Source organism: Erinaceus europaeus, chromosome 2, assembly GCF_950295315.1.
Source record: "Erinaceus europaeus chromosome 2, mEriEur2.1, whole genome shotgun sequence".
NCBI classification, from domain to species: Eukaryota; Metazoa; Chordata; class Mammalia; order Eulipotyphla; family Erinaceidae; genus Erinaceus; species Erinaceus europaeus.
In genome coordinates, this window is record NC_080163.1 from 185,006,727 (window position 1) to 185,031,960 (window position 25,234).

The 25,234-nt window shown below is 46.4% G+C and overlaps 2 long non-coding RNA genes across 2 annotated transcripts in view; both read right to left on the bottom strand.

Moving 5' to 3' along the window:
* Positions 1-22,009: 22,009 nt before the first annotated feature.
* Positions 22,010-23,902, bottom strand: LOC132536812 (uncharacterized). Its single transcript, XR_009548348.1, has 2 exons — positions 23,793-23,902; positions 22,010-22,389 (listed from the first exon to the last, which is right to left on the bottom strand). It is a non-coding gene; the product is annotated as an uncharacterized LOC132536812 (long non-coding RNA).
* A 476-nt stretch (positions 23,903-24,378) lies between these two features.
* LOC132536811 (uncharacterized) overlaps positions 24,379-25,234 on the bottom strand; it is a 164,731-nt gene continuing 163,875 nt past the window's right edge. Inside the window, exon 4 of the long non-coding RNA XR_009548346.1 lies at positions 24,379-24,469. This is a non-coding gene — a long non-coding RNA (uncharacterized LOC132536811). The remainder of the gene's footprint in view (positions 24,470-25,234) is intronic.

Genomic DNA, 25,234 nt, shown 5'->3' on the forward strand with positions numbered 1-25,234 from the left:
AAAGAAATTTGAGGGTGGTGGATAAACATTATAATGGTTATGCAAAGATATTCTCATGCCTGAGGCTCCAAAGTCCCAGGTTCAATCCCCACACTCCATCAGCCAGAGCTGAGCAGTGCTCTGGTAAAAAAAAAAAAAAAAAAAAAAAAAAAAATATATACATATATATATGGAGGACTTTACTCAACAGTGTTTTCCACTCACTGAATTCACTGCCTTTTGTCACAGAATAAATTCAGTCAGTGAATAAATCCTTCATCCCCTCAGTCCCTGATCCCTGTCACCATGTGCAGGCTGTGAATGCAAACACTTTGCAGAAATTCAGTGTGAGTGTCTGTGAGTCCTGGGAAGCAGGGACTGGCTATGTTTGTCCTGCCTCCCTCAGGCCCAGCTGGAAGGGCAGACACCTAAAGGAAGAGCAGGCCATGGGAAGGTCCTCCAGGCTGGGGCCCCCAGGCTCTGTCTCTGCATCTCTCCTTCAGCCTCTCCACCCTGGCTGTCCTTCCCCAGGGCTCTGGCCCTGCCCAGTCTGCCTGCTTCCCCTCAGCCGCCCACCCAGTGCTGGACAGAAACCTTGCAGAAAAGCCACCTCTTCTGTCCTCAGGGCAGCAGAGAAGAGGCAGCTGTGGGGACAGGAGCAGGGGGAGCAGGTACGCACTTTGTGTTGGAGATGAGCAGCACGTTGGAATATAAGATCAGTTGCCTTTTCTGCCACCTCCGCCCCTTCTGGAATTTGCCAGGGCCATAGAGCAGGATGCGGCCATGAGGCAACAGTGGGATATTCCTCTCTTTTGGGCCGTTCTCCTCCAGAGAAGACCTGCAACACAGCAGACCCCCAGGGCAGCTTGTCACTGGGCAGGTGGGACACAGGGACTCGTGCTGATGTCATCACTCACAAGCATTACAGAGGAGTCTCAGTCCCCCAGAAGGACTCAGGACCCCGATTCAGGAGTCCTGAGCTACACACAGAGCTCCTGTGAGAGTTGAGGTCACTCAGGGCCAGTGGAGATGTAGGGCAGCTTGAAGGACAGGGCACAGGGGCTGTCACTGTAGTGTCAGGGGACAAGGAAGCAGCAGAGTCTCAGCAGGACCTGGTAGAAAGGAGATACTAAGAGGGAGTGAGGGTGAGCGAGGGTATTGGGGTCCTGGTGCTTGGTGCTGGGAGAGGAGCTGAGTGGGGACGAGAGTGTTCTGCAGACACCTCTCACTGGGAGATGAGAAATCTTACCCCATGTCAACAAACTGCACTGTAGTGAATTAGCCCCTCCACTAAATGATAAAAAGGGGTGAGCGAACAGTTTAGAGGACAAAGGAGAGATGACAAATGTTTCAAACAAGCAACTCAGGTCCACAGCACAGTGTCTAGTTGAACTGAAAATCATGTAGCCCCAAGTGTCATCCCCAGTTTTGCATATGCCAGTGACTCTCTGGCTGTCTCCTTCCCCTCCCTCTTCTCCTTCCTCTTCCTTTCCCCATCTCCTTCACCCGTTCACTTTCTCTTACTTCTGCTTCTGTCTCTCACTCTCTCTCAATAATAAAAAATAATGTAAACAGATATATGACCTTATAGAGGTACAATTGCAGATTACAAGACATCCAAGAGTGTGAAGAGGTCATTCCATTCCATGGTCTCAGGTTAACATACACCCTTAGATAACAGGATTCTGGAAAACTGACTCTAATCTTAACTCAGTCATCACTTTGGGCTTGAGGGGGGCAGGAATCCCAAGATCAACAGATAATAAATCAAACATCCGAATGTTTCTCAACTCAAGGAAGTACTAAGCTATTCGTGGCTGTGCCCTGAGTAAGCCCACAGGACTCTGATCCTAGCAGGTCAAGCCTGCTCTCTGGCATCAGCAGGAGGGAATCTCATGGGCACAAGTAACCGTTCATGAGACCAGGGCTGAAGCTGAGGATTCTGTCCGTGGGCATCACACAGAGCACCTCCTGGGACTGCCCTCCTCCTGCTCTGCCGGTCACACAGGGCATGTGAACAGACTCTACCTGAAGCAGGACAGACAGCCCAGACACTCTGAAAGCCGCGAAGACTTTCTGGTAGACGCAGACATCCTCTACTCTTCACTCCTTGATGCTAAAGAGAGAGCTGAACATAGCACTGTGTGCACTGTCAACTCAGTCTCTAAGACTGAAGATTCCGCTGTAGCCAAGGCCACTGGGCTGTGATTTCAGAGGTCAAAGGTCAGTGTCATAACTGACCAGCTGACAGAATGATTCCCTGAAGCAATTTGCATCTTCAGCTTTGAGTTTTTTAATTAGTCCTTTGAAATTTTGTTCTGATCACTATAGACTCCCATGCATTTTTTTTTAACCAGTACAGTGTTCAGCTCTGGCTTACGGTGGTGTGGGGAATTGAACCTGGGACTTTAGAGCCTCAGACACAAGAGTCTGTTTGCATAAACATTGTGCTACCTACCCTCCACCCAATTCCCATGCATTTATTAGAAATAATGGAGACGCCACAAGCCTTGCCCCCATTTCATGCAGTGGCCATATAATCCTAAACAGAGTAAATATCACAGTAGGATATTCACATGGATGCTGTCAGATACACACTATTTCCAGGAGCATGAGTGTGTGTGTGTATGTGTGTGTGTTTGTGTGTGTGTGTGTGTGTGTGTGTGTGCCTACAAAGGGAATGTCACTTGGCAAATGGAATGGCAAAAGAGTTGTGGACATTTCTTTGATGACCTTCAACTGTAGTGTAAAAAGTATACATCCAGATAACTATTAGAGGACTTGATGTAGCCTAGAATAGATCCCTTCATTTTATTTTATTTTTTATATTTATTTATTTTCCCTTTTGTTGCCCTTGTTGTTATTGATGTTGTTGTTGTTAGACAGGACAGAGAGAAATGGAGAGGAGGGGAAGACAGAGAGGGGGAGAGAAAGATAGACACCTTCAGACCTGCTCCACTGCCTGGCCTGTGAAGTGACCCCCCAGCAGGTGGGGAGCCGGGGGCTAGAGCCCGGATCATTACGCCTCGCAACTCCTGCGCTTAACCTGCTGCGCTACTGCCCGACTCCCAGTTTTGTTTTGTTTTTTAAAGAATTTCTTTATTCATGAGAAAGATAGGAGGAGAGAGAGAAACAACAGTATAACAGTCACAGGTACAGGGGCCGCCAGGACTGAACTCTGGAACTTCACCTCCAAAAGGTTCAGGCAGATTTGCTTTAGCTGCGATTTGGGAGTTCAGCCACCCGAGGGCACTCATCCCTTACACATGGCCGCAAAATGAACAAAAATCACTGTTTTCCTCAAGTACTAAGAAATGAGATTTTTCAAATAGGTCCATTCACATATTTTAATTGTGAATGATCAATGTATGACAGTGCATAATGTTGAATAAGAATCAGACATTGTAAATTGGTCCAACCTCTGTGGAGAACAGTCTGGAGAACTCTCAGAAGGCTAGAAATGGACCTACCCTATGACCCTGCAATTCCCCTCCTGGGGATATATCCTAAGGAACCCAACACATCCATCCAAAAAGATCTGTGTACACATATGTTCTTGGCAGCACAATTTGTAATAGCCAAAACCTGGAAGCAACCCAGGTGTCCAACAACAGATGAGTGGCTGAGCAAGTTGTGGTATATATACACAATGGAATACTACTCAGCTGTAAAAAATGGTGACTTCACCGTTTTCAGCCGATCTTGGATGGACCTTGAAAAAATCATGTTGAGTGAAATAAGTCAGAAACAGAAGGATGAATATGGGATGATCTCACTCTCAGCCCGAAGTTGAAAAACAAGATTAGAAAAGAAAACACAAGTCGAACCTGAAATGGAATTGGCGTATTACACCAAAGTAAAAGACTCTGGGGTGGGTGGGTGGGTGGGGAGAATACAGGTCCATGAAAAATGATGAATGAAATAGTGGGGGTTGTATTGCTAAATGGGAATCTGGGGAATGTTATGCATGTAAAAAAAAAAAAAAAGAAGATGTAGAAACGCAAAGCAGAAATTGACTGAGTTTGGAGTATGGCACCAAAGTAAGAAAGCAGAAGTATACTAGAGTTTGCAGTGAGTACCTCCCTAATACTTCCTCTCCACTTTTCCAAGCTTTGGGTCCATGATTGCTCAACAATTTGTTTGGCTTTGTATGTTAACTCTCTTTTCAGTCACCAGGTTCCAGGTGTCATCAGGATGCCGGCCAGACTTCCCTGGATTGAAGACACCACCAATGTGTCCTGGAGCTCAGCTTCCCCAGAGACCCATCCTACTAGGGAAAGAGAGAGGCAGACTGGGAGTATGGACCGACCAGTCAACGCCCATGTTCAGCGAGGAAGCAATTACAGAAGCCAGACCTTCTACCTTCTGCAACCCTCAATGACCCTGGGTCCATGCTCCCAGAGGGATAGAGAATGGGAAAGCTATCGGGGGAGGGGGTGGGATATGGAGATTGGGCGGTGGGAATTGTGTGGAGTTGTACCCCTCCTACCCTATGGTTTTGTTAATTAATCCTTTCTTAAATAAAAAAAAAAAGAAAAAGAAAAAAAAAAAAAGAATCAGACATTGAAAGTCCATGTAGATTGATATTACTGCTCAGCTAGAGGCATTCAGCAATTTTAATTTTATTTGTTATAAGATACAGAGAGACAACAAGGGCAACAGAAGGGAATAAATAAAATAAATATTTTTAAAAAAATTAAAAAGATACAGAGAGAAATTAAGAGGAGAGAGAGAAAGAGAGACAGAGAGACATCTGCAGCCCTACTTTACCACTTGCAAAACTTTCCTCCTGCAGGTGAGGACCGGAGGCTTGAACCCTGGTCCATCAGAGCCATCACAGCCACCCAGCCTGGAGCCCAGCCCCTCCCTGGGCCAAGTCCCCCATGACAGCAGGGCTGCACTGCAGGTCTGTGGACTGAATAAGAGAGAGGATGCTGAGGAACTCTGTTAATAATCAAGATGACCGAAGCCCAGGTGGGTGTAGGAGGAAAGGAGCCTTTTATTCCTGCTTGGGCCAGGGGCTCAGATCTTTCTGATAACTCTGGCACAGGACAGAGGGGCAATGAAGGCTTATATGGGGCGCAGGCTGGAGAGCAAAAAGTGTCATCCAAGAAAACAGAGGCTGCAGGTTAAGGGGTGGGGCTTGGACCCGCTGCTCAGGGTCTCTTGCCTTAGTTACTGTTATCTTTCCTGCAGAGCTGTGCCTGGCAAAGTTTAGCCTCCACATAAGAGACCCCACTGGGGGTGTGGGGGGACCTCTAGGAGACAGGAGCTAGTGGGGCTACAGAAGCGCCTTCTCAGTAAAGGTTCAGCCTGGCCTTCACCGCCTCCACCTGTCGTCCCTTGCTCACTCGGGAAGGCCAGCCTGCACTACACACCTGCACTGCCTCAGACCTTCTACACTTCCTAATCCTTTATTACAGTTTCAGTTTTTGTTGTTGTTTTGCCTTCATGGTTATCACTGGGGCTCGAATACACTGTTGTTGTTATTGCTGTCATTGGATAGGACAGAGAGAAATGGAGAGAAGAGGGGAAGACAGAGAGGGGAAGAGAAAGATAGACACCTGCAGTCCTGCTTCACCGCCTGTGAAGCGACTCCCCTACAGGAGGGAAGTGGGGACTCAAACTCGGATCCTAGCTCTTCACGCCATTTGTTCTTATCCCTCTGTGCTACCGCCCGGACCCCTATATTTTCAGTCTGTCTGTCCTGTATTGCAGCCCACTTACAAATGCACCACAGGCAGATTATAAACACAAACTAGAAGCAGTGCAGGGTCTATAATCTGGACAATCCCTATTGGTGAGTGAGTGTGAGGCCGACCTCAGCCCCTGCCGCCAAGGTCACGAGCCTGAAGGCCCCCAGCAGGTGCTGGACAAGTGCGGCTGGCTGAGGACAGACCCTAGGCTTTTGCACAGGCCCGCCCGAGGCTCCTGCTCTGGCCCCTTCCCCGGAGACTCAGCCCCCAGCACGCGCCCAGGGAGGATTCTGCCCCCGCCCTCATGGCGCAGCCCAAGCCTTCGCCTGCAGCTCTCACGAGATTCCCCGCGACCCCGTGGTCCTGCACTTCTGCTCTGACAGGAGGTGCGAGGACGGGGGGGGGTGGGGGGTGGGGGGGGTGGGGGTGGGGGGGGTGGGTTTCGGAGACCCACAGTCTGAGTCCACCAGAAGGCGGCGGCTCGGGGAGGTCCCGTCTCCCCGCTAGAGGACAAGGAGGTGTGCTCCGGGCTGGGGTCTGTGACGTCAGCACGTAGTCGCGCAGATGACGTCACAGCATGCCTTGTGGGTTCGAGGCTCCTGGGTTTTCTGAGGGTGGAGACCACAGGGCACCTGTCCGGGAAGTCGCGGTGTGTGCGGCCTTGCTGCCTGTAACCTTCAGGAAATGCGGCGGGAGGGCCGCGTGCTGCTGCACCAGGCTGAGCGCCCAGGGAACTAAGAGCAAGGACCCGGGTTCAAGACCCGGCCCCACCTGCGAGGAGGGGGCTCAGCTTCAGTAAATACATAAATACACACGTGCCTTCAGAGAACACCCTGGAGAGTTTGAACTAAGATGTCACTGTTGCTACTATGCGGGAGGAACTCGCTTAATAAAATCAGGCTGAGTGACACCTTACAGTGTGCAGGGACCCGGGTTCGAGCCCCCGCTCCCCACCTGCAGGGAGAAAGCTTTGCGAGTGATGAAGCAATGTGGCAGGTGTCTGTCTGTTTCTCTTCCTCTTTTTAAAAAATATTTATTTTCCCCTTTTGTTGCCCTTGTTTTTTATTGCTGTAATAGTTATTATTGTTGTTATTGATTTCGTCATTGTTGGATAGACAGAGAGAAACGGAGAGAGAAGGGGAAGACGGGGAGAGAAAGACACCTGCAGACCGAGGCAGGGTGGTGGCTCACCTGGTTGAGCGCACAGGTTACAATGCACATGGTCCTGGGATCAAGCCCCCAGTCCCCACTTGCAGGGGGCAAGCTTCACAAGTGGTGAAGTAGTGCTGCAGGTGTCTCTCTCTCACTCTCTTTACCCCACCCATCCCTCTCGATTTCTGACTGTCTCTATTCAATAAATAAAGATAATAAAAAAATAAAAGAATAAGACACCTGCAGACCTGCTTCACCGCCTGTGTAGCGACCCCCCTGCAGGTGGGGAGCCAGGTGCTCCAACTAGGAACCTTAAGATGGTCCTTGTGCCTTGCTGCATGTGCGCTTAGCCCGCTGCACTACCGTCCAACCCCAATAAATTTTGTTTAATAATGCAGGGTGCTGGGTGGAGCTGGGCCTTTCTCTGTGTGAAAGGCCCCTGGCCTGCCCCTTGGGCCCAGAGCAGAGTCCCCACTGCCCTTCCTGTGGGTCACACCCGTGGCTCTTGCTCCTCCTCACCCGGTGGCAACCTTTCCCTCCGTCCACAGCCTGAAGTGACCGCGCCCGCAGGGACCGGGACAGAAGTGCAGCCGCAGCCAGGCCGGCGCAGCGCTGGGAGACGCAAACCCAGAGAAGAGGCTGCAGACAGGTAGGCAGACAGGCTTCTTCCTCCCGCCCTCCAACCCCATCCCCAGGCATCGATTTAGTGGCATCTTTGCAAAACATCCATAACTAGAAACTGTGTCAGCTGTACCCGTCATCCGGATCGTTGTGAGTGATGGGATAATTCCACAGTGGAATAATCTACAGTGATGGAAAGACAAATGTACATGTGCATGCCAAACATTGGATGAATGTCACACATCCTTTAAGAGAATGAGGATCCCATCAAACATTTCTATTTGCACAAAGTACAAAATAGGCAAAAACCATCTGAACTGTTGAGCAGGGACCTGAAGGAGACAGGAGGAGCCCTGAGTGCTGCTATGGAGGTGTCTGAGGTGATGCTGGGTTTGGAGGTCAGTTTACGGTATACAATTTCCTGGAACTCACTATGATGTGTGCTTTTCTTGTATTTATTATTCTTTGAGGAAAGTTTAAATTTTCTTTAAAGGAGGCTTGGTATTCTTCTCTTTTCAGACACATTAGAATTTTTTTTGCGATTGTATTGTCAGCATCCTGAATTTCATTGGTTTGAAGCGCATTACTAAATCTTTATAGTCATTGCTGCTTGGATGTTGATTAAAATATAATTTATTACATCTGAATTGTAAACTTCTGTTGGGCAGAAACTGTGTCACTTCTTTCCTCTTATAGTGTCTGAAGTGAGATTAGATGGTAACAACTGTTGAATCACTGGTACCTTCTTCAAACTCATTTCTCTTTTCTGTACTTTATTGGTTTAATAATGATCAACAAGACCATAGGATAAGAGGGGCACAATGCCACACAATTCCCACCACCAGAGTTCCGTATCCCATACCCTCCATTGGAAGATTTCCTAGTCTTTATCCCTCTTGGAGTATGGACCCAGGATCCCTATAGGGTGCAGAAGGTGGAAGGTCTGGCTTCTGTAATTGCTTCTCCGCTAGACATGAGGTTGGCAGGTCGATCCACACTCCCAGTTGTACTTTCTTATTCGTTTAGTAGAGTGTCCTCAGGCTCTGTACACATTTTGTTTTTTAAAAAAAAAATTTGTAAACTATCTTTATTTATTGGATAGAGACAGAGAGAGATCAAGAGGGAAGGAGGAGATAGAGGGGGAGAGAGACACCTTCAGCCCTGCTTCACCACTAGGGAAGCTTTTCCCCTGCAGATGGGGACCAGGGCCTTGAGCCTGAGTTCTTGTGCACAGTAGCATGTCCGCTTAAGCAGGTGCGCCACTGTCCAGACCCTGTGCACATTTCCTCATTTATAAGTAATTTGGTGCTTGAGTACAGTGTGAGTTTTCTGTTTGTTTTCTTTTTGTTTGCTTGTTTGTTTTGTTTTGTGTGTTTTTGTTTTTTGTAACTCAGAAGTCTAAATTTGTTTGGCTTTGTGATGGCACCAGAGGTCATAAACTATATAAATAAGTAAAGGGCCTGGTTGTGGCACCCCTGGTTGAAGACACATGTTGCAATGTGCAGAAGACCCAGGATCGAGCCCCTGGTTCCCACTTGCAGGGTGAAAACTTTGCTAATGGTGAAGCAGTGTTCCAGGTGTCTGTCTTTCTCTCTCCCTCTCTATCATCCCCTTCCCTTTCAATTTCTATCTCTATCCAGTATATAAGTAAACATAATAAGAACTTTAAAAAAGAGAAAGACAAAGAAAGGATAGCTATAACTAGGTAGAACTCAATATTTAAAAAAAATTTAGTAGGAACATAGTAATGTTATTTTTAAATTTATTTTTTATTTAAGAAAGGATAAATTAACAAAACCATAGGGTAGGAGGGGTACAACTCCACACAATTCCCACCGCCCAATCTCCATATCCCACCCCCTCCCCCGATAGCTTTCCCATTCTCTATCCCTCTGGGAGCATGGACCCAGGGTCGTTGTGGGTTGCAGAAGGTAGAAGGTCTGGCTTCTGTAATTGCTTCCCCACTGAACATGGGCGTTGACGGTTGGTCTATACTCCCAGTCTGCCTCTCTCTTTCCCTAGAAGGGTGGGTTTCTAGGGAAGCATTGGTGGGGTGTTCAGTCCAGGGAAGCCTGGCCGGCATCCTGATGGCATCTGGCACCTGGTGGCTGGAAAGAGAGTTAACATACAAAGCCAAACAAATAGTTGAGCAATCATGGACCCAAAGGTTGGAATAGTATAGAAGAAGTGTTAGGGGGATACTCACTGCAAACTCTAGTGTACTTCTGCTTTCAGGTATATATTTTGCAGTAGTTTATGGATATGTGTGAACATATGCTCTCTCTCACAGAACCTGGTCTATATCTAGGTTTTGGGACTTTGTTAGGAAGTGAACCACCTGGGATGGAATTAGAGAATACTATGAAAGGAAAGGTCTCACCTGAGTAATGAAGCTGAAGGGTGTCGTTCCACACGTAAAGTCTCTGGACGTAGTCTGAGCTGAAGCCTGTTGAGGTGGCAGTCATTGCGTTGATTAGGTTGCAATCGGCAGATGCAATATTATTTGATATGGATTGGGAGAGGCATGCGGGAAAGTGGGCCCTCTCCTAAGGTTCCAGGACTGGGGGTAATATAGGCTCTATAGTGGAGATGTGAGGTTCCTGCTGTCTTAGGGGTCAAAAAGACAATGGATAGTTAATGTTATCATCACATTATTTGGTAATTGGGTTAACTTTGAAAAGTCCTTTTGTTAGGGTTTGCTGTACAGTATCCAGTATCTTGTATATAGCTGTGCCATTGGTTGCTTCTGAGGTACTTGGTCTAGGCTTTTGAGAGAGTCCGCATATCAAACCCACAGCCTATATATTAAAAAGACTCAGTCTGTGTTTTAAAAACTTCGAGACATACAATTAATTTTCCCCCTCTCATATTAATTAACTAGTGATTGATATGACTACACTTTACTAGGAGTTACATAAACACCATTCCCACCAGCAAAAGTCTGTGTCCCAACCTGCCCACTCCCCCCTCGCCACAGGGTTTTTACTTTGGTGCCCTACTTTCAATTTAGTCAGATCCTGCTTTTAGTTTCCCTTTCAGATCTTCTTTCTCAACTTCTGTTGAGTGGGATCATCCCATATTCATCTTTATCTTTCTGACGTAGCTCACTTAACATAATTCCTTCTAGCTCTGTCCAAGATGGGTCGGAGAAGGTGGGTTCATTGTTCTTGATAGCTGCATAGTATCCCATTGTGTAAATATACCACAGCTTTCTCAGCCACTCATCTGTTGTTGGGCACATAGTAATGTTTTATAAGACTGTAAGGTGCATGGGCAGAGTTCCACACTGAATCCATCACCAAAGTTCTGCACCTGCTACAACCACTTGGAAATCTTCTCCTCTGCTTGTGGGGAAGCAGGAGCTTGATTCTAGCTCCTTACACATGATATCCTGAGCTCTCAGTGGGGTGCACCTCCGCTGGGCCCCAGGAGAATATTTTATCATTTCTGGCAGCTGAGTAAGATATACATATGTATGTACATACATACATACATACATACATACATACATACATACCACGGTCTGCTTAGCCACGTGCCTTCCATTGGGCATCTAGGCTGCTTCCATGTTAGGTCATTAGAAGCTGTGCTAATGTGAGAAAATGGAATTCCCCAATTTGGACTAGTTCATTGAAATAGAGAAGATCTCTTAGAATCACAACCTAAACAACACAACGATTGCCATCTCAACATGCTTCACTTCAGACTGTGTCCAGAGACTTCACGTGTGGAATGACAACCCTTCAGCTTCATTACTCGGGTGAGACCTTTCCTTTCATAGTACACTCTAATTCCATCTCAGGTGGTTCACTTCCTAACAAAATCCCAAAACCTGGATGTTGTTAAAATTTGGAGGCTCTGGCCGGGCTGGCTTGCTTCACGGCGGGTCACAGAGACGCGGAGACAACGGCTGGGCAGGGAAGCTGTATTTCTTTATTCAGGAACAACGTTTCATAAACTAAGACAAACTAATCACCAAACAGAACTCTGCTGTCTCTTTGCGGTGGCGCAAGCAGTCTTTCTTTTACTCTCGAACTCAGGAGCCTTCTCCCTTACTCTGGAACTCAGGAACTCTGGCGGGGTTCCTCCGGGGCGGGGCCAAGCGGGCCCTGGAAATTAACAGGACTGATGCAATTCTCTTGGCGGGGGAGAACTACCCAATGTAAAGCATACAACAATTCCCCCTTTTCTTTTAACTAAATGGCTATAGTATCAAGGCTGTGGGGTGAACAGAAACATATATCATACAGGCATTTTTATAAAAAGAAACTGGCACAAACATGGAGAAACATGCAAATGACAAGAACCAGTGTGCTGCTAAGGGAAGGCCTGAGGGGGCCATATCTGCCTCTGTGGGCTAAACTTTATCAGCTTAAAAAAAACATTTCTTGCCTCTGGGGGGCTACTTGCCTCGACGGGCTATTGTATGGGGGCGGGGAACGGCCTAGAGTCCCAAAGGCAGCTGGCTGCAACTTACTTACTATGAAACAAAACTTGTTATTAGCATATCTACTGCACGATCCAATGTTTCTAATAGAGAGGAATTTGAGACTTTTACATATCAACAACGTCTTTTAATCTTTTGTTACACCCATTCAAGATGGAGACACACCCTAGGTGTGGGCCGGAGAGGAAACCTCAGGCATGAAAATAATTAGCATAGCCATTGTGCGATCTACCATTTCTAATAGAGAAGGTAATGGAGAGTTTTACACATCAACAAGTCTATTTAACCTTTTGTTTAGACCAACTTAGTTAAAATATATTGATTGTTAACTAATTTTTACCTCAGACTTTAAATGTAAGTTAATTTTTATCTTTATGAGAATTACGTTGAAAACCTTTTTCATTTAACTTTGACTAGTAAGAATTTAGCCTTAAAGCTACTATTTACCAAACTTTAAACATACACATAAACATGGTCATTAATAGACGAGGAGAGAAACCTTTGTTACGAAGACATGTCATTTTAAACACGAATTTAAATCTGTACTGTCTTAGTTGTTGGGGGGGGGGGGTTCACCATCCGGAGGTGGCTTCCCGCGCAGCTTCACTTCTAGGAATTGCAGGTTGTGATCTCTGCACAAATCTCTGCGTACTCTAGCTTGTCTGCCTTCAGACCAGACCGGCGGATGGAGATCTCGTGTGCCCAGTTTCGCCAGGGAGCCTGGGGGTCCGGGAGGCCCGGGATGGTTCCAGAATTCATAGAAAGAGGGCAGGCAGGCCAGTTTTGTAGAAGGCGTGGGCCTAGGTGCCCAGGGGTGGCGGCCATGATAGGCCGCCGCGGCCCTGCCCCATGGCCCTGACATGTCTGCTGCACTGTTTGCAGTGGCCGAGCACCGTGGAGGGATCACGCGTCCAGTGCCCTGTGCCACGCGGTGGAGAGCCGGCTCCTGTGGGCTGGCCTCGGACTCTTGCGTGTTGGCCTCGGGCTCTTGCGTGTTGGCCTCGGGTTCCAGGGGCTCTTGTGTGCTGGCATCGGCCTCCTGTGGGCTGCGGGGCTGCGGGGCTGTGGGTGCAGTGCGTGGGATTGTCTGGGCACGGGATTGTCTGGGCGCAGTTGGCTGGCTGGCTGTTTAACCAGGTGGAAACAGCAGCTCCGCGCCTTGCCTCCCGCCCGCTGGCTCTTCCCGCTGGCTGTTCTGAGTTCGCCGGAGCGAGTGGAAACCACAGAGTGGTCCAGACATAAATGTTCCAGAAACAGCAAAACAGTCTCGTGAAGAAAGAGCAGAGTCCTTTGGAGATCTCTTCACAAGCAGAAGAGAAGGCCATAGTGCATAGGTAGCCAAATTGTCTTTACTTATCTGAGAGATGCGCAGGTCAGGTCCACGTGGGCGCCATTTGTTGTTAAAATTCGGAGGCTCTGGCCGGGCTGGCTTGCTTCACGGTGGGTAACAGAGACGCGGAGACAACGGCTGGGCAGGGAAGCTGTATTTCTTTATTCAGGAACAACGATTCATAAACTAAGACAAACTAATCACCAAACAGAACTCTGCTGTCTCTTTGCGGTGGCGCAAGCAGTCTTTCTTTTACTCTCGAACTCAGGAACCCTCTCCCTTACTCTGGAACTCAGGAACTATGGTGGGGTTCCTCCGGGGTGGGGCCAAGCGGGCCCTTGAAATTAACAGGACTGATGCAGTTCTCTTGGCGGGGGAGAACTACCCAATGGAAAGCATACAACACCTGGATGTACACCAATTTCTGTGAGAGAGAGAATATGTTCACACGTATCGGTAAACTACTGCAAAATATAGACCTGAAAGCAGAAGTACACTATAGTTTGCAGTGAGTACCCCCCTAACACTTCCTCCCCACTATTCCAAGCTTTGGGTCCATGACTGCTCAACAATTTGTTTGGCTTCGTATGTTAACTCTCTTTTCAGTCACCAGGTCCAGATGTCATCAGGATGCCGGCCAGGCTTCCCTAGACTGAAGACCCCACCAATGTGTCCTGGAGCTCCACTTCCCCAGAGACCCACCCTACTAGGGAAAGAGAGAGGCAGACTGGGAGTATGGACTGACCAGTCAACGCCCATGTTCAGCAGGGAAGCAATTACAGAAGCCAGACCTTCTACCTTCTGCAACCCACAATGACCCTGGGTCCATGCTCCCAGAGGGATAGAGAATGGGAAAGCTATCAGGGGAGGGGGTGGGATATGGAGATTGGGTGGTGGGAATTGTGTGGAATTGTACCCCTCATACCCTATGGTTTTGTTAATTAATACTTTCTTAAAGAAAAAAAAAGAATAAATAAATAAATAAATAAATAAATAGATCTCTTAGAAAGTAGATAAGATGAAATTACACTAATGCACTAATTGCTTCAGCTCCGCACCTGGCGGATAGGAATGTTTGCCTTGAAAACTGCATACCCTGCTCTCTCTGTTGTATGTTAACTTGTCCACTTGGCTTCTGTAAACACTGCTTGCTTCCTCCCTGAAGATAAGAATGGAATGTTCTCCCTAAAACTTTAACCCCAAAAATAAATTAGCAAGAACATGTTAACCACCTAAGTCATGTAGGACCCCCCTTCACACACACACACACACACACACACACACACACACACACACACACACACACTTTTCCCTTTAAAGGAGGATGAATTTCAAGCCTCAATATCTCAGAGTGACAGGACCAGATTTGGTGCTCTGGCCTGAGATCTCTCAGCTGAGATTTGTCTTTGTCTTTTGGTGTTGTCTCTGTGTAAGTCTCTGTACTAGCCTTATTTTCACTCTTTCAAACTTAAGAATAAATTCCTTATGCTTATATACGGGAATATAAGTATCTGTTTGTGTGGGTTCGGGTGTTTGCCTCAGTTTGTCTTAGTTTGTAATGGGTATGGTCAGAAACAGAACTTCACACTGCTAATGCTGGAGAGGTTGTGGGGTCAAGGGAACCCACTTGCACTGCTGGTTGGAATGTCAGTGGGTCCAACCCCTGTGGAGAACAGTCTGGAGAACTCTCAGAAGGCTAGAAATGGACCTACGCTATGGGCCTGCAATTCCTCTCCTGGGGATATAACCTAAGGAACCCAACACACCCATCCAAAAAGATCTGTGTACACCTATGTTCATAGCAGCACAATTTGTAATAGACAAAACCTGGAAGCAACCCTGGTGTCCAACAACAGATGAGTGGCTGAGAAAGTTGTGGTATCTATACACAATGGAGTACTACTCAGCTATTAAAAACTGACTTCACCATTTTCAGCCAATCTTGGATGGAGCTTGAAAAAATCATGTGAAGTGAACTAAGTCAGAAACAGAAGGATGAATATGGGATGATCTCACTTTCAGGAAGAAGTTGAGAAACAAGATCCAAAGAGAAAACACAAGTAGAACCTGAACTAGAATTGGCAAATTGCACCAAAGTAAAAGAGTCTGGAGTGGGTGGGTGGGGAGAATACAGGTCCAGAAAGGATGACAGAGGATCTAGTGGGGGTTGTATTGTTCTATGGGAAACTGGGAAATGTTATGCATGTACAAACTATTATATTTACTGTTGAATGTAAAACATTGATTCCCCAATAAAGAAATTAAAAAAAAAAGCTGTGCTGCTGTGAACCTCGGTGTACACAGATCTCTTGGAATGGATGTTTGGTGTTCTCTGGATAGGTCCCTAAGGGAGGAATTCCTGGAACACAGGGTGGATCCATTTTGAATGTCATGAAGAACCTCCAGACCCTTTTTTGCAGAGGTGAACCAGTTTGCATTCCCAGCAACAGTGAGGACATGCACCTTTATCCCACACCCTCACCAGATCCTGCTGTTTTATCTTTTCTTCTCCCTGCCATTCTCACAGGCTGAAGAAGTCACTCGTTCTTGCCTTTCTTTGCTTTTCTCTGAGATTCAGTGACTTGGAGCATTTTATACATAGATCTGTTGGTGATCAGGATGTCTTATCTACAGAGAAAACATATCATTTCCACTCCCCATTTTTAGTGGGTTGTTTATTTCTGTTGCTAGTTTTGTGGAGTTCCATCTGTATTTTGCTTACTAGCCCTTTGTCCATTGTAAGGCACACATATTTATTTTCAACAAATGCTTATTGAGGGCCATTATATGCAGGATAGAAATAACATATGTAGGAGTCAGGCTTTAGTGCATTGGGTTAAGCGCAGTTGGTGCAAAACGCGAGGAGCTGCATAAGGATCCAGGCTGGAGCCCCCGGCTCCCCACCTGCCGGGGAGTCGCTTCACAGGTGGTGAAGCAGGTCTGCAGGTGTCTGTTTTTCTCTCCTCCTCTCTGTCTCCCTTCCTCTCTCAATTTCTCTGTGTCCTATTTTATTTTAAATGTTTTATCTTTATTTATTTATTTTGAATAGAGACAGAGAGAAATTGTGCAGAAGAGAGACAGAAAGACACCTGCAGACCTTCTTCACCCTTCCTAAAGCTCATCCCCTACAGGTGGGAACAGGGCCTTGAACCTGGGTCCTTGTGCACTGTAATGTGTGTGCTTAACCAGGTGTGCCACCACCTGGCCCCTGATTTCTCTCTGTCCTATCCAACAATGACGACAGCAATAACTACAACAATAAAACAACAAGGGCAATATAAGAGAATAAAATAAATATTTTTAAAAAGCAAAATAAATAACTTTTGTGGGTTTGGATGGTGGTGCACTTGGTTGAGTGCACATGTTACACTGTGCAAGGACCTGGGTTCGAGCCCACAGTCCCCACCAGTGCGGGGAAAGCTTTGCAAGTGGTGAAGTAGTGTTGCAGGTGTCTGTCTGTCTGTCTGTCTCTCTCCCTCTCCCTCTCTATCACCTCCTTCCCTCTTGATTTCTGGCTGTCTCTATCCAATAAATAAATGAAGATAATAAAAAGTTTTAAAAAGAAATTTAAATGAAATAATTTATGTGATAAGTAATAGTGCTGATATAACATTGAAATTAGGAGTGAGGTAGTATAAAGGTACTTATTGTATAGCTGTTAAAAACCTGACAACAGGGAGTCGGGCAGTAGCGCAGCAGGTTAAGTGCAGGTGGCGCAAAGCGCAAGGATCGGCGTAAGGATCTGGGTTCCAGCCCCCGGCTCCCCAACTGTAGGGGAGTCGCTTCACAGGCGGTGAAGCAGGTCTGCAGGTGTCTATCTTTCTCTCCCCCCTCTGTCTTCCCCTCCTCTCTCCATTTCTCTCTGTCCTATCCAATAACAACCACATCAGTAACAACAACAATAATAACTACAACAACAATAAAAAAAAGACAACAAGGGCAACAAAAAGGAAAATAAATAAATAAAATTTTTAAAAAACCCTGACAACAGGGAGTCGGGCAGTAGCGCAGCGGGTTAAGTGCACATGGTGCAAAGTGCAAGGATCGGCATAAGGATTCTGGTTGAAGCCCCTGCTCCCCACCTGCAGGGGAGTCACTTCACAGGTGGTGAAGCAGGTCTGCAGATGTCTATCTTTCCCTCCTCCTCTCTGCATTCCCCTCCTCTCTCCATTTCTCTCTGTCCTATCCAACAACAAGGACAACAATAATAGCTACAACAACGAAACAACAAGGGCAACAAAGGGAATAAATAAATAAATAAATAAATAAATAAATATTTTTTAAAACCTTACAACAATGGACTCTTAAAGAACTATTATTAAATTATTCCTCTCATTGCTATTTATTAACTAGAATATTTGATTGGTTGGAATCTCACTCATGTTGATCAAATAGAATGAATAAATTATTCAAAATAACGGATATATTGCAAGTAGTACATCTTGATATAGTATATTATTCCTTATCCTTAATATCTGTGATGATAATTAATATTATTTTATCCTTTAATATCATGTCTGGTTACTAAGCAAGAAAACAACAAAACCTATTTGGAGAATGGGACGTCTTGGTTCCAAGGCATATTTATAGGAATTCTACATCACAGTTTTATATCAAGGAATGACAAGGTATTGGTTCTTGAGGATCTCAGCTCAGTGGATAAGAGCCAGTAGGCAAGATATAATTTGAGAGTTTCTCCACTGTCATATTGATTTTGAGAGCTCTGCCAAGGTCATCTATCTGTTAGGGCACTATCATGTGAATGGAAAGAATCATAGGCTCTCCTCCTTCTCGGGACCACATCACTGTGCAGAGGATGGGCTTAAACCAAGTTTCCTGTCCTTGCTAACACAAAGGCCCACGGAGCTGCTCCCCCAGTTCTACTGGCAGATGCTGATTGTCTTCCTAGTGCTCTCTGACAGACGAGAGAAAGCTGAGACGGCTGTGCTCCATCACTCCCCTCAGCCAGTCTTTGAGACACTGGGTCTCATTCCCTGCAAGTCAATGTGTCAGCAACTGTTCCACACACACAGGTGCCCAAGGAGCATATTTCCACTTGCCCTCAGGAGTATTTTCACTTTTGCTGGAAAAGTAGTGCTTCAACTTGACTGTCTAGGCAGTGGGCTCTCGAAAGTGCTTGAATGTAAAACACTGTATGTGTGGGTGCCTGCCATGGATTTGCCTCAAAATATGCACAGGATTATTGTGAAATTACTTTTAAATGTTCACTGTACAAGTTATACATGTGCTTAAAACATTTATAGTGAGGGGGCTGGGCAGTAGTGCAGCAGGTTAAGCGCAAATGGCATAAAGCACAAGGACCAGTGTAAGGATGCAGGTCGAGTCCCCAGCTCCCCACCTACAGTGGGGTCACTTTGCAAGTTGTGAAGCAGATGTCTATCTTTCTCACCCCCACTCTGTCTTCCCCTCTTCTCTCAATTTCTCTCTGTCCTATCTGACAACAATAACAACAGCTATGACAACAAAAACAACTACAACAAGCACAACAAGGGCAACACAATGGGAAAAATGGCCTCCAGGAGCAGTGGATTCCTAGTGCAGTTACTGAGCTCCAGCAATAGCTTAGAGGCCAAAAAAAAAAAAAAAATTATAGTGTGAAAGTTTCTCTACTCTCCTGGTGATTTGAACCTCATGCCTCTAGCTTGTCAGGCAGTACCCTCCCACCAGGCCACTGGCTAACACTGCCGGCAGCTGCTAGTTCTCTACCTGTTGGTCTCTAACAGATGAGAGAGAGCTGGGAAGGCAGTGCCACCCTTAATCAAAGACTGACTGAGAGGCCAGTCTGTGTCTGCATTATGACTCTGTGTCAGGAAGTCCTGCTCTCATCACACAACACCCATCACAGTGACTACAAGCTGAGGCTCCTCTGTGCAGTGCGCTTTGATTCCTTGAGAAACACCATTTAGAGCTTTTGAAAACAGCCTTTTGATTATATTAAGAAGACATCTACCTTCAAAATGTAAAAAAAAAAGAGGACTGTGCATATACATATTTGATGATGCCATTTTGAATAATTTATAAAAAATAGATTCTTTAATTACTCAATATTGGGGGTCAGTTGGTGGTGCACCTGGTTAAGTGTACACATTACAGTGTGCAGGGACGTAGGTTCAAGCCCCCTGTCCCCACCTACAGGGGGAAAGCTTCACGAGTGATGAAGCAGAGATGCAGGTGTCTCTCTGTGTGTTTCCATTTCTGTCTTCTGTTCCCTCTCAATTTCTCTCTGTTCTATCAAATAAAAATAAAGTTAAAATAATTATTGTAAAGTAATAATAAATACCCATGGAGCTGGGAAGATAGCATAATGGTTATGCAAACAACTTTCATGCCTGAAGCCCAAGGTCCCAGGTTCCATTCCCCACATCGCTGTAAGCTGAGGAGTGCTCTGGTAAAAGAGATTTTTTAAATCCTTTAAAAAGGAAAGGGGGATGGCACGTAAGACAGCATAATGATTTAGCAAAGAGACTCTTATGCCTGAGACTCCAAAATCCCAGGTTTAATCCAATACACCACTGGTAATGGGGGCGGGGGGGTGGGGGGTGGACGTATGGGAAGGAAGAGAATGGAAAAGAGTGTGTGGGGATAAGACAGCATAATGGCTATGCAAACAGACTCTCATTCCTGAGACTAACAAGGCCCCAGGGTCAATTCCCTGCATCACCATAAGCCAGAACTGAGCAAGGCTCTGGAAGAAGAAGAAAAAAAAAGCCAGGGGGAAGGGAAGTTCAATAAATACCTGTGGAAAGAAACTAATTAACATCTGATCTGGACGATCTGGGGAGACAGCCTTTACTATATCTGTGTGTAGTGTGTAGGAATTCACTTCATGTGGATGCTGGAATAGTGGTGGGCGTGCCAGACGTTATTAGATGAAGGGACTGATTCTTTGGAAAAGTAAATGAGTTCATCTCTTGGGGCATAGGGGTTGGGGGGGTCAGATTGTTGGCATGTCTTGTCATGATGCTGAGACCAGGCTCCAGAATCATTGACTATATTCTGGCTCCTTCATGTGGTTAAATAGGGAACAGAAACCTTTAAAGTTGTTTGAGATTTTTTGTTTGTTTTTTTTCTCCATTTGATTTGCTAGGACACTGAGAAATTAAGAGAGGGCAAGATAGATAGGGAGAGAGATAGAGAGAGTCTACCTGAAGACCTGCTTCTCCATTCTTGAAGCGCCCCTACCCCCGGCAGGTGGAGAGTGGAGGCTTGGACCAGGTCTGATTGTGCCACTGCCCACCAAGCCCCCTTTTTAAATGGTTTTCAGTGTTGCTTCAGTTGAGAGACCAGCAGTCTGATGAGCTTTGTTCTGTCTCAGACTTTTGTTGTGAAGCATTTTGGCTTTCTCCATGAGAAACAGAGGCCAACAATGTGGATGGTTAAGGAAATAATCCTGAGAAGGGTGCTGGGAAGTGGAAGTGCCAGAAGATTGCTGCTGGGTTCTGAAGATCTCACACACACGCACACACACGCACACACACACACACACACACACGCATGACCAAGATCCTGGGGAAACAACTAGTTCAAGTGACCAGTGAATCAGGATTTTCTCAAGGAGCAGTGGGACATTTCAAGAAAATGATACCGTCGTGACAACTTTTCTTGTGTAACATTTGTGGTGTTTTTTTTCTTTAATATTTATTTATTTATTCCCTTTTGTTGCCTTTGTTGTGTTATTGTCGTAGTTATTGTTGTTGTTATTGATGTTGTTGTTGTTGGATAGGACAGAGAGAAATGAAGAGAGGAGGGGAAGCAGAGAGGAGGAAAGACAGACATCTGCAGATCTGCTTCACCGCCTGTGAAACGACTCCCCTGCAGGTGAGGAGCCGGGGTCTCGAACCGGCATCCTTAAGCCAGTCCTTGGGCTTTGCGCCATGTGCACTTAACCTGCTGTGCTACCACCCGACTGCCGGGTTTGTTTTTTTTTTTTTTTAATGTGTTTCAGGGGTCTTACTTATATATGATATTACCAGTTAAAAGCCTTCTCCAGTCAAACTTTATTATTCTCCTATTTTTAAAAGAGAGAAGTGGGAGAGACAAGGAAAATGGAGTGAGCAGACACCACAGCAACACTCTACCATCCATGAAGCTTCCCCCAGTGGCATGATGCTCCCAGGTGATGCTGGGGCTAGAGCCCGGGGCGTCATACTTGCTAAGTCACATGCCCTACTAGCAAAGTCACTCTTAACAACTGTGGAGAAATGCTTTACACACACACACACACACACACACATTCAAACTGAGTGGCGGCATAACTGGTGGAGTGCACACATGACAGTGCTCAAGGACACAGGGATGAGCCTCCAGTTCCTACCTGCAGGGAAGAAGCTTTACAACCAGTAAAGCAGTTCTGCAGGTGTCTATCTTTCTCAGCCCCTCTCTGTCTTCCCCTCTTCTCTCCATTTCTTTTTTTTTCTTTTTTTTGTTGTTTTATTTATTCATTTATTTTCCCTATTTGTCCTTGTTGTTGTTGTACTTATTATTATTGTTGTTATTGACGTCATCATTGTTAGGACAGAGGGAAATGGAGAGGAGAGGGGAAGACAGAGGGAGAGGCTTCCCAAAACTCTGATATCGCAAGGAAAGAGACACTTGCTAACACCCATGTGCAAGAAAGACTGAAAACGCAACCAAATTTACCCAGAAGTTCAAGAAATTTCAGCAGAGATACATATGACCTCGGCTGATTCCAGAACTGCCCAGGTGAGGCCTCAGTAAAGTGCTAATGTGAGCCTTGAACAAAAAATAGGGGTCATATAAGTACAGAATTATAGACTAATTTTTATTAGTAAATAGCAAAATAGAACAAAAGGCTATATACCAACATATTACATTATTAATGCAATCATGGGGCCAGGGAAGGCCCAGAGCACAGTTGTAGACTGGCGCCATGTGGGTGGCCCTATCCCCAGAGCCCATCAGAAACTCAGCGTTAGGCTCCGGGGCAGTCTGGGTCAGTACAGATGGACATGTAGGAGCCCCGTGCCCATGGCTGAACATGGAGCACTGCCTAGTGCTTTCCACGTCACGGAAGGCAGTGTTGTCATCACTCTTCTGCTCCACAGCCACCAACATATTCTTGTTCTTGTCTCTGTCAACAGAGCTGCCCAGGGTCCAGGCAGAGTCACCCCCAGCACAGAGACCTGTGAACATAGCAGTGGGTTTAGCAATGGACAAAGGAGGAGCCCCAGGGAGCAGAGCAGAGGCAGTGAGAGGATGAAGGTCTTGGAGAACCAAGGGGCCGAGGGTCCACTTCCTCACTGAAACCATTGTAGAGGGAGAGATGGGGAGAGCAAACCCAGTCTTAAGTCTAGGAGACACGATCCCTGCATATCAGCAGGAAAATGTTTAATGAGTTGAGGTATGTGACCATGTGTTCTACTGAATGTAAGATTTCTAACTGGAATCCAGATAAATTCAATATGGAGTCTCAGCAGAGAGGACGCCTTGAGGAAGAATGCCACATCTCCTTACACTCACTCTACACCCAGAGAGCCCTCTGAGGCTGAGCATAGGCAGCAGCAGAGAAACAGACTCCTCTATCACCCTGTCAGGCCTGGTCCTTCTGTGCTGGACATTAGTTAAAGGAAGTGTTCATGATCCCTCAGTGACCAAACAAGAGAGATGCTCTATCTGTGGGGCTGAGTGGGATGAATAAACAGGCTAGCTTATTAAATTGGTCTGTCTTTGGGAGTCGGGTGGTAGCAGAATAGGTTAAATGCATGTGGCACAAAGCACCAGGACCAGGCTGAAGATCCTGGTTTGAGCCCCCGGCTCCCCACCTGCATGGGAGTCGCTTCACAGGTGGTGAAGCAGGTCTGCAGGTGTCTATCCTTCTCTCCCCCTCTCTGTCTTCCTGTCCTCCTTCCATTTCTCTCTGTCCTATCCAACAACAATGACACCAATAATAACTACAACAATAAAACAAGGACAACAAAAGGAAGTAAATAAATATTAAAAAAATTTTTTAATTGTTCTGTCTTCAATGTTTACGCAAGATTTGTTTTAGGAATACCTAAGGGTTGATGGGGTATGAATACAACCTTGAAAATGTAAGTCAGTACTTCTGGGTTAGAATTATCATAATAAAAATACCTTAACCCATTCTTCTGATCCAAATAAATACCAACTAGCACTTTTCTTTAAGGCACAAAGATTGGAGGGAGAGTTCTAGCATATATTGGGAAAGGGGGAGGGACTAGCTAGAAGGACCATTTTAAAGACACCTGATAAAACATAGACTTTCAGTCTAGTTTCATGCTAGCCTGGGCCTGAAGACGACCTGGGAAATGAGACTGCTCTGAGGGTGGAATTGAGAGTTTCACTGTAACAGGAACCCCAAGGCTTCTCCAATACAAGCTCAGAATAGAGTCCAGTCCATCCCTGCAACTCTGAGCTGCACTGCTGCTCCACCTCTACCAGAGTCAGTGGAGACACACATGGTTTCTGGGGGCTTCTAGGTCCCTGCCAATCCGGTCCCCCCCCCAATGGCCCATTGGGATTGGTTTTCAGTGTCATGAGCTTGTTTCAGGAAGGAAGATCTGACCTGGCTCAAGGCATACACAGGCACCCAGGGGGTCCCCTCTCCCCTGCTGGTCTTCACATGTGAAGCTGGGGGACTCCTGTGCTTCCTGTGGAAGCTCCTCAGCAGCCGGAATTTGGCCCACTTCATGCTCCTGCAGATGTTTGCCACCTAGATGGAGAGAAACCTCAGTCTAGGTCCAGGCTGACCATGAAGAGACTCACCTCACTGTAGAAGATGGCACACAGGCCTTCTCCTGGACTTTCTGTGCAAAGAAGGCTGTGTCTCTGTATCTCTGTGTCCCTGAATCTGTCAGGAGACCCTGCCCTCGCATGTGCCCAAGAAAAGAGTTGACAAAATAAAGAGGAAGATGCTCTTATACATTCCTGTGCCTGGAATGCCATGAATTCCTCATGAGGAAGAGCTCTATAGAGCAGCCCAATCTGCCGCAGAGAAAGAAGGCGAGAAGCAAGGACTGTCCCTAGAGCCTGTTACAGAGCAGTGAGCTGGTCACTGTCTACTGAATGCACGGAGGCCTGTTGCCTGCGCTTTTCCCTGTCAGAAGGTATTGAAGCGAAGCCGGAAACCATTTACTTTGAGTCTTTGCAGTTAATGTCTCACTCCAATCAGCCTCTTCTCAGATTGCCCTGCCACTCACCTGCAGGGGGCTCTGTGGTTTTCTCCAGCCTGGAATTCGCATCCTGGAAGAGAAGGAAGGAAGGGTCACCACAAGCCTTTGGAGGGAGCAGTGGAAGAGCACATTTCCAGCAGCTCTGTTTCCCCAAAGAGAGAGAGCCCAGTGTCCAGGATCAAAGCTACTTCACCCCTGGGGGTGACTGTGGTTTAGAGTCGACACTGTAGATTTGAGTGAATCCTTGGGTTTTCAGTGCATGTTCAGAAGTGTGTTGACAAGGATATGTGGATTTCTTCCTGTTTGCTCTCTAGTCTCAGGATATACTCACAGGTCACTCCAAGTTGAGTGAGTAATTCGTAATTTAAAATGTCAACTATATCAACTATCTACTCAAATGCTTTGAAAAAAAAAACATATCTTCTTTTCCTCCCACTTGAGGAGAAGCATTGCCTGGTGTATGAAGAAGCAGGATAATGTCATCAATGCTGCAGAGTGGAGGCCAACCCTGACATGATGCAGCTGTTCAAATTATGCAAAAATAAATAAATAATAAAAAGAAAGCTGGCTAGGAGGTGGTGCAGCTGGTTAGGCACACACCTTACCAAGTTCACGAACCTAGGATTGAACCCTCACTCCGTCTGCCTGTAGTGGGGAGGCTTCATGAGAGGTGAAGCAGGTCTGCAGGTGTCTATCTCTCCTGAGGTGGGAGAGGTGGGTTATGGCGCACCAGGTTAAGCGTACATAGTACAAAGTGCAAGGACCTACATAAGGATCCTGGTTCAAGCCCCTGCTCCTGATCTGCATGGGGGTCACTTCACAAGTGGTGAGGCAG